Source organism: Astatotilapia calliptera, chromosome 16, assembly GCF_964374335.1.
Source record: "Astatotilapia calliptera chromosome 16, fAstCal68.1, whole genome shotgun sequence".
Lineage (NCBI taxonomy): Eukaryota > Metazoa > Chordata > Actinopteri > Cichliformes > Cichlidae > Astatotilapia > Astatotilapia calliptera.
Genome location: NC_137437.1, coordinates 6742842 through 6753426, shown reverse-complemented (window position 1 = coordinate 6753426; position 10585 = coordinate 6742842).

The window sequence follows — 10585 nt, the reverse complement described above, 5'->3', positions numbered from 1 at the left end:
TCCTCTTTCATCCAATGTGTTTACTATTGTACTAGGTGTTATGGTTCTTTCATAAATGTCACCAATGCACAGCCTCCTCCCTCCAACTCTTCCATAGACTCTAATGTTAAAATGGCTCAGAAGGTTCGTTTGAAAATCAGAAGAGCATGGTGTCTTTCCACTGTCACCACGTCCATATAATAAACTCCACAGGCATGAAAACTGAGAATTCGGTAGACTAGAAGCTGCTGTCGCTCACGGTGAAAGAATTTTGTCAATACGACTTGTACTTTTAATTTGGGAACGATTTGTTTCGGCCTGACTTTTCTGTTCATTTTAAGCAGCAAAAGTGAGGCGCATGTCTGTGTCCGTGTGTATGGAGCCATTGGGTGCGGTCACTATAGCAACCAGGCTCACACCTGCCTGCTTAACGAGCTCTCTCTGCCACTCTGCCAAAATTCATCTTAAACACTTCTCTTTCAACTGCTCCTGTGTCCACAGTGTCACAGCCATCATTTTACCCTCAAAACGTCGCCATCGTTGTTCTTTTACCAACTTGTCTTTCAAAGCTCAGAGATGTAAACTTTTTAAACTGTGTGGATCAAAGTGGAGGGATCACATTTGAGTCATTCAGTGATTCAAAGAATATGACCTTTTAATATTCTTTCAGATGTTTTCTGACTCTAAATGTTCTTTTCTCATTTCTTAGTTTTCCTAATTTACAATTAAAACATTTTCAGTTTTTTTCCAACTCCTTCTTCTGTGTAACCTTCAGCTTTTAGCAGTTCAGCACCTTTGTTTTCAGGTTAAATTCGTTTTTTTGTTTTGTTTTTTTTTAATCTCATTCAATATTTTTAACTCAAAATTCAGCAATTAATTCATTTCAGTGCATACATTCAGATTCAAGCATTCACACTGCAGTTTCTTCAGAAAATGCACTTTCTAGTTGTGTGGATGCTTTAAGCATCCACACTATTGAGTTCCTGTTTCTCTTTATTCTTTATTATTGTGTGGATGCTTTAAGCATCCACACTATTGAGTTCCTGTTTCTCTTTATTCTTTATTGTGTGGATGCTTAAGCATCCACACTATTGAGTTCCTGTTTCTCTTTATTGTGTGGATGCTTTAAGCATCCACACTATTGAGTTCCTGTTTCTCTTTATTCTTTATTATTATTATTATTGTGTGGATGCTTTAAGCATCCACACTATTGAGTTCCTGTTTCTCTTTATTCTTTATTATTATTATTATTCTTAGGACTTCCGTACACTTTTCGCCGTTTAACTACTTCCACAATTTTTGTGCTATTTTCACCGTTCAAACTTTAAACTATTCAGCTATTTTTGCTAATTCCTGCTATATCTTTTGGTATTTTTAACTATTATACTTTTTAAAATATTCCACTTTTTTCCTTTAATTTGTCCCATTGAAATGAATGGGAAACTTCTGCAATTCTGCTAAATTTTGCCTGTTTTTGAAACTTAACTACTTCCTCATATTTTCACCTAGAACAACCATTCAAACTTTAAAATGTTCTCAAATTATTTGGCTATTCAGGTATGATTCAGCTTTTTCAAATCTTCTACTGTTTTACTTTTATGCCTCTTAAAGTTTTGAGTTGCAAAATTGTGATTTTTCACAAAATACATGTGTTGTTATGGTTGCTATGCTCTTGGCTTCCAGTGTGCCACTGAAGGTTTTGCAATTTTCACTTCATGTCCGAACAACTTCCTGCTACTTGCTCAATTTTCACTCAACTTCCACAAATTATACATCAAAACGTAGGTATTTTTGCTGGCTTTCAGAAAATGTCACCATCATTGTTGTGGGATTTATAGAATTTTTGCAAATCTCCTCAGACTAACACAAGGTCAGAAAACTCTCCATATAAAGTGAATGGAGAGCTTGTTCAAAATCACCGCTGGATTTCTGTAATGAGAGGCATATTCGAATCGTCATATCTCCTTAACGAAGCAAAGTTAAGACATGAGGCTTGTCCCCGAATATCTTCAGACACCCCTGACGCTCACAATTCAAGAATTTCTTTCTCACCTATTACCGTTCTGAAATGAGTTGGACTTGTTTGAGGGTAGGAAATTCGTCCTTCGCTCAGATTTCTTCAGATTTCAAACTGTGGAAATGAACCACTTTTTTCTCTCGTCATAACTTTTTGTTGGATTTCCACAGAGACCTGAAAATTTCCATGATTGTTCACCAAAGCCTGCTGTCTCTTACGGTGAAAGAATGATATCGATACTCCAAATAGATTTCGAGTTAGAAAGCGTTGTTTGAGGGCAAGTCAAGGCAGTTTTTGCTTCGCTCTACTCAGTTATGGTGCATTACAAGTCAAATATCTTTAATAATTCATATTTTAATGATAAATTGTAAACACTGGAAGATTCCCCCATCTCTTCTGAACAAAACGGTGTAAGAATGACCGCTCTAGCCCCTACGGTTTGGAAATTATGGTCATTTGTTTGAGGGGAGTCCTCACTATGAGAAATAGGCTGCAATAATCCTGTGCCTCTCTGTGCTGCGTGTGTAAAAAGAGGCACATGTTTTGGCGGGAAAAAGTACACAGGCTCTCTGATTGGTGGATTCAAATTCAGCAGCTCCCAGGCTGACCTAGAAACTTACTTCTCTCTCCCTGTGCATTTTTTTGCTGATTTTTTCATTTAACAAGTATATTTGAGGGACCCTCAGCATGTTCAGCATTTTTTCAGCTGTCCATTTTGCTTTTCCAATTTTTCTGTTTAACTTATTACTATTGTGCTAAATAATACTATTTCTGCTATTTTATAAGATTTGTGCCTAATATAGTATTTCTGCTAAATTACAATATTTCTGCTTTTTATACTATTTGTGCTAAAACATAGTATTTCTACTAAATGTAGTATTTATGCTTAATCATACTATTTCTGCTTTTTATGGGATTTGTGCCTAATATAGTATTTCTGCTTTTTATAGGATTTTTGCTCAAACATAGTATTTCTACTAAATGTAGTGTTTATGCTTAATCATCCTATTTCTGCTTTTTATAGGATTTGTGCTTAATATAGTATTTCTGCTAAATTATAGTATTTCTGCTTTTTATAGTATTTGTGCTAAAACATAGTATTTCTACTAAATGTAGTATTTATGCTTAATCATAGTATTTCTATATATTTCTGCCAGGTCCCCAGGCAGCCAATCCTCTGTGAGGACTGAGAAATTCAAATTTTCAAATCAGGGCCTGCACGGCTTCCCAGCCAATCATATATGTGTCCTGAGGCATTCAAATTTGCATATTGGGGCCTTCATGGCTTCTAAGCCAGCCAATCATATCTGAGTGCTGAGGAATTCAAATCCACAAATCAGGGCCTGCACGGCTTCCCAGCCAGCCAATCATATATGTGGTCTCAGGCATTCATATTTGCATATTGGGGAATTCGTTGCTTCTAAGTCAACAAGTCATCCATGTCATATATCTCTAAAAATTCACATTTTAATGATAAATTGTTAACACTGGAAGATTCCCCCATCTCTTCTGAACAAAACAGTGTAAGAATGACCGCTCTAGCCCCTACGGTTAGGAAATTATGGTCATTTGTTTGAGGGGAGTCCTCACTATGAGAAATAGGCTGCAATAATCCTGTGCCTCTCTGTGCTGCTGCGTGTGTAAAAAGATGCACCTGTTTTGGCGGGAAAACGTAAACAGCCACTCTGATTGGTGGATTTAAATTTGGCAGCTCTCTCCCTCTGTGTGTGTGTGTGTGTGTGTGTGTGTGTGTGTGTGTGTGTGTGTGTGTGTGTGTGTGTGTGTGTGTGTTTAGTGGGAGAGAGAGGACCCTGCCCTTATTTGGCAGCATGTCATTGTAGGATTTAAATTGAATATAGTTAGACTGGTTGACTGGATTAGAGCCTGTGTTTGTGTGTCCCTCTGTGCATTTGTGTTTCAATAAGTTATTACTATTCTGCTAAATCATAGTATTTCTGGTACTTTTCGGTACTTGTGCTAAATACAGTATTTCTGCTAAATCATACTATTTCTGCTTTTCATAGGATTTATGCCTAATATAGTATTTCTGCTAAATTATAGTATTTCTGCTTTTTATAGGATTTGTGCCTAACATAGTATTTCTGCTAAATTATAGTATTTCTGCTTTTTATAGGATTTGTGCTTAACATAGTATTTCTGCTAAATTATAGTATTTCTGCTTTTTATACTATTTGTTCTAAATTATAGTATTTCTGCTTTTTATAGGATTTGTGCTTAATATAGTATTTCTACTAAATTATAGTTTTTCTTCTTTTTATAATATTTGTGCTAAAACATAGTATTTCTACTAAATGTAGTATTTATGCTTAATAATAGTATTTCTATATATTTCTGCCAGGTCCCCAGGCAGCCAATCCTCTGTGAAGACTGAGACATTCAAATTTTCAAATCAGGGCCTGCACAGTTTCCCAGCCAATCAAATAAGTGTCCTGAGGCATTCAAATTTGCATATTGGGGCCTTCGTGGCTTCTAAGCCAGCCAATCATATCTGAGGGCTGAGGAATTCAAATCCACAAATCAGGGCCTGCACGGCTTCCCAGCCAGCCAATCACATATGTGGTCTCAGGCATTCAAATTTGCATATTGGGGAATTCGTGGCTTCTAAGTCAACAAGTCATCCATGTCATATATCTCTAAAAATTCATATTTTAATATTAAATTGTCAACACTTGAAGATTCCCCCATCTCTTCTGAACAAAACGGCGTAAGAATGACCGTTCTAGCCCCTACGGTTAGGAAATTACGGTCATTTGTTTGAGGGGAGTCGTCACTATGAGAAATAGACTGCAAAAATCCTGTGTCTCTCTGTGCTGCTGCGTGTGTAAACAGATGCACCTGTTTTGGTGGGGAAAAGTGCACAGCCTCTCTGATTGGTGGATTCAAATTCACCAGCTCCCAGGCTGACCTAGAAACTTACTTCTCTCTCCCTGTGTGTGTGTGTGTGTGTGTGTGTGTGACAGAGAGAGAGAGAGAGAGAGAGAGAGAAAGGCTTTTAATGGGATGATCTCATTCTAAGATTTAAATTCAATATATTTAGACTGGTTGACTGAATTGGATCTTGTGTGTGGGTCTCTCTGTGCATGTGTGTTTCCTCATGTGTACATATTTGTGATTGTGTGGCTGTAATAAATTTTTTTGCAGATTTTTGTCATTTAACAAGTATATTTGAGGGACCCTCAGCATGTTCAGCATTTTTTCAGCTGTCCATTTTGCTTTTCCAATTTTTCTGTTTAACTTATTACTATTGTGCTAAATCATACTATTTCTGCTATTTTATAAGATTTGTGCTTAATATACTATTTCTGCTTTTATAGGATTTGTGCTTAATATAGTATTTCTGCTAAATGTAGTATTTATGCTTAATCATACTATTTCTGCTTTTTATAGTATTTGTGCTTAATATAGTATTTCTGCTAAATTTAGTATTTCTGATTAATTATAGTTTTTCTACTAAATCATAGTACAGTATTTCTGCTTTTTATGGGATTTGTGCTAAAACAAAGTATTTCTACTAAATGTAGTATTTGTGCTTAATCATACCATTTCTGCTTTTTATAGGATTTGTGCTTAATATAGTATTTCTGCTAAATTATAGTATTTCTGCCAAATTATAATATTTGTGCTAAAACATAGTCTCAATTTAAAATTACAATATTCATAGTTCATCACAGTGTCTCTGGTAAATCACAATATTTCTGCTCTGTTGTACTATTTTTCTAAATCATAGTGTTTCTGTAATGTTTAAGTATTTTTGGCTAAATATAATCTTTCTGTTATCTTATACTATTTCTCCTAAATTCTTGTATTTTTGAGAAGTTATCATGTTTCTGGTAAGTTACAATATTTCTGCTAAATTCTGCTATGCTATTGTATTTCTGCCAAGTATTATGTTTCCTCTAAGATATTGCAGTTCTGCTAAGTTATTCCATTTTAGCAAACTTCTTTTGCTTCTGCAAAGTTTTTACAATTTCTGCAACTTTTCAGCTTTTTCAGCTACTTTTTGCATACAGCTTCAGCTTTAAGCATCCACACTGCATTTTCGCAGGAAATGCAAATTTTTCTAGTTATTGTGTGGATGCTTTAAGCATCCACACTATTGAGTTCCTGTTTCTCTTTATTCTTTATTATTATTATTATTATTCTAGTTGCTTCCGTACACTTTTCGCCGTTAAACTACTTCCACAATTTTCAGCCGATTTTCACCGTTCAAATTTTAAACTATTCAGCTATTTTTGCTAATTCCTGCTACGATTTTTGCTATTTTTAACTATTATACTTTTTAAAATATTAAGCTTTTTTCCTTTAATTTGTCCCATTGAAATGAATGGGAAACTTCAGCAATTCTGCTAAAATTTGCTTGTTTTTGAAACTTAACTACTTCCTCATATTTTCACCTAGAACAACCATTCAAATTTTAAAATGTTCACAAATTATTGGGCTATTCAGGTATGATTCAGCTTTTTCAAATCTTTTACTGTTTTACTTTTATGCCTCTTAAAGTTTTGAGTTGCAAAATTGTGATTTTTCACAAAATACATGTGTTGTTATGGTTGCTATGCTCTTGGCTTCCAGTGTGCCACTGAAGGTTTTGCAATTTTCACTTCATGTCCGAACAACTTCCTGCTACTTGCTCAATTTTCACTCAACTTCCACAAATTATACATCAAAACGTAGGTATTTTTGCTGGCTTTCAGAAAATGTCACCATCATTGTTGTGGGATTTATAGAATTTTTGCAAATCTCCTCAGACTAACACAAGGTCAGAAAACTCTCCATATAAAGTGAATGGAGAGCTTGTTCAAAATCACCGCTGGATTTCTGTAATGAGAGGCATATTCGAATCGTCATATCTCCTTAACGAAGCAAAGTTAAGACATGAGGCTTGTCCCCGAATATCTTCAGACACCCCTGACGCTCACAATTCAAGAATTTCTTTCTCACCTATTACCGTTCTGAAATGAGTTGGACTTGTTTGAGGGTAGGAAATTCGTCCTTCGCTCAGATTTCTTCAGATTTCAAACTGTGGAAATGAACCACTTTTTTCTCTCGTCATAACTTTTTGTTGGATTTCCACAGAGACCTGAAAATTTCCATGATTGTTCACCAAAGCCTGCTGTCTCTTACGGTGAAAGAATGATATCGATACTCCAAATAGATTTCGAGTTAGAAAGCGTTGTTTGAGGGCAAGTCAAGGCAGTTTTTGCTTCGCTCTACTCAGTTATGGTGCATTAGAAGTCAAATATCTTTAATAATTCATATTTTAATGATAAATTGTAAACACTGGAAGATTCCCCCATCTCTTCTGAACAAAACGGTGTAAGAATGACCGCTCTAGCCCCTACGGTTTGGAAATTATGGTCATTTGTTTGAGGGGAGTCCTCACTATGAGAAATAGGCTGCAATAATCCTGTGCCTCTCTGTGCTGCGTGTGTAAAAAGAGGCACATGTTTTGGCGGGAAAAAGTACACAGGCTCTCTGATTGGTGGATTCAAATTCAGCAGCTCCCAGGCTGACCTAGAAACTTACTTCTCTCTCCCTGTGCATTTTTTTGCTGATTTTTTTCATTTAACAAGTATATTTGAGGGACCCTCAGCATGTTCAGCATTTTTTCAGCTGTCCATTTTGCTTTTCCAATTTTTCTGTTTAACTTATTACTATTGTGCTAAATAATACTATTTCTGCTATTTTATAAGATTTGTGCCTAATATAGTATTTCTGCTAAATTACAATATTTCTGCTTTTTATACTATTTGTGCTAAAACATAGTATTTCTACTAAATGTAGTATTTATGCTTAATCATCCTATTTCTGCTTTTTATAGGATTTGTGCTTAATATAGTATTTCTGCTAAATTATAGTATTTCTGCTTTTTATAGTATTTGTGCTAAAACATAGTATTTCTACTAAATGTAGTATTTATGCTTAATCATAGTATTTCTATATATTTCTGCCAGGTCCCCAGGCAGCCAATCCTTTGTGAGGACTGAGAAATTCAAATTTTCAAATCAAGGCCTGCACGGTTTCCCAGCCAATCATATATGTGTCCTGAGGCATTCAAATTTGCATATTGGGGCCTTCATGGCTTCTAAGCCAGCCAATCATATCTGAGGGCTGAGGAATTCAAATCCACAAATCAGGGCCTGCACGGCTTCCCAGCCAGCCAATCATATATGTGGTCTCAGGCATTCATATTTGCATATTGGGGAATTCGTGGCTTCTAAGTCAACAAGTCATCCATGTCATATATCTCTAAAAATTCACATTTTAATGATAAACTGTTAACACTGGAAGATTCCCCCATCTCTTCTGAACAAAACAGTGTAAGAATGACCGCTCTAGCCCCTACGGTTAGGAAATTATGGTCATTTGTTTGAGGGGAGTCCTCACTATGAGAAATAGGCTGCAATAATCCTGTGCCTCTCTGTGCTGCTGCGTGTGTAAAAAGATGCACCTGTTTTGGCGGGAAAACGTAAACAGCCACTCTGATTGGTGGATTTAAATTCGGCAGCTCTCTCCCTCTGTGTGTGTGTGTGTGTGTGTGTGTGTGTGTGTGTGTGTGTGTGTGTGTGTGTGTGTGTGTTTAGTGGGAGAGAGAGGACCCTGCCCTTATTTGGCAGCATGTCATTGTAGGATTTAAATTGAATATAGTTAGACTGGTTGACTGGATTAGAGCCTGTGTTTGTGTGTCCCTCTGTGCATTTGTGTTTCAATAAGTTATTACTATTCTGCTAAATCATAGTATTTCTGGTACTTTTCGGTACTTGTGCTAAATACAGTATTTCTGCTAAATTATAGTATTTCTGCTTTTTATAGGATTTGTGCCTAACATAGTATTTCTGCTAAATTATAGTATTTCTGCTTTTTATAGGATTTGTGCTTAACATAGTATTTCTGCTAAATTATAGTATTTCTGCTTTTTATACTATTTGTTCTAAATTATAGTATTTCTGCTTTTTATAGGATTTGTGCTTAATATAGTATTTCTGCTAAATTATAGTTTTTCTTCTTTTTATAATATTTGTGCTAAAACATAGTATTTCTACTAAATGTAGTATTTATGCTTAATAATAGTATTTCTATATATTTCTGCCAGGTCCCCAGGCAGCCAATCCTCTGTGAGGACTGAGACATTCAAATTTTCAAATCAGGGCCTGCACAGTTTCCCAGCCAATCAAATAAGTGTCCTGAGGCATTCAAATTTGCATATTGGGGCCTTCGTGGCTTCTAAGCCAGCCAATCATATCTGAGGGCTGAGGAATTCAAATCCACAAATCAGGGCCTGCACGGCTTCCCAGCCAGCCAATCACATATGTGGTCTCAGGCATTCAAATTTGCATATTGGGGAATTCGTGGCTTCTAAGTCAACAAGTCATCCATGTCATATATCTCTAAAAATTCATATTTTAATATTAAATTGTCAACACTTGAAGATTCCCCCATCTCTTCTGAACAAAACGGTGTAAGAATGACCGTTCTAGCCCCTACGGTTAGGAAATTACGGTCATTTGTTTGAGGGGAGTCGTCACTATGAGAAATAGACTGCAAAAATCCTGTGTCTCTCTGTGCTGCTGCGTGTGTAAACAGATGCACCTGTTTTGGTGGGGAAAAGTGCACAGCCTCTCTGATTGGTGGATTCAAATTCACCAGCTCCCAGGCTGACCTAGAAACTTACTTCTCTCTCCCTGTGTGTGTGTGTGTGTGTGTGTGTGTGTGTGTGTGTGTGTGTGTGTGTGTGTGTGTGTGTGTGTGTGTGTGACAGAGAGAGAGAGAGAGAGAGAGAGAGAGAAAGGCTTTTAATGGGATGATCTCATTCTAAGATTTAAATTCAATATATTTAGACTGGTTGACTGAATTGGATCTTGTGTGTGGGTCTCTCTGTGCATGTGTGTTTCCTCATGTGTACATATTTGTAATTGTGTGGCTGTCATAAAATTTTTTTCAGATTTTTGTCATTTAACAAGTATATTTGAGGGACCCTCAGCATGTTCAGCATTTTTTCAGCTGTCCATTTTGCTTTTCCAATTTTTCTGTTTAACTTATTACTATTGTGCTAAATCACACTATTTCTGCTATTTTATAAGATTTGTGCTTAATATACTATTTCTGCTTTTATAGGATTTGTGCTTAATATAGTATTTCTGCTTTTTATAAGATTTGTGCTTAATATAGTATTTCTGCTAAATGTAGTATTTATGCTTAATCATATTATTTCTGCTTTTCATAGGATTTGTGCTTAATATAGTATTTCTGCTCAATTTAGTATTTCTGATTAATTATAGTTTTTCTACTAAATCATAGTACAGTATTTCTGCTTTTTATGGGATTTGTGCTAAAACAAAGTATTTCTACTAAATGTAGTATTTATGCTTAATCATACCATTTCTGCTTTTTATAGGATTTGTGCTTAATATAGTATTTCTGCTAAATTATAGTATTTCTGCTAAATTATAGTATTTCTGCCAAATTATAATATTTGTGCTAAAACATAGTCTTAATTTAAAATTACAATATTCATAGTTCATCACAGTGTCTCTGGTAAATCACAATATTTCTGCTCTGTTGTACTAT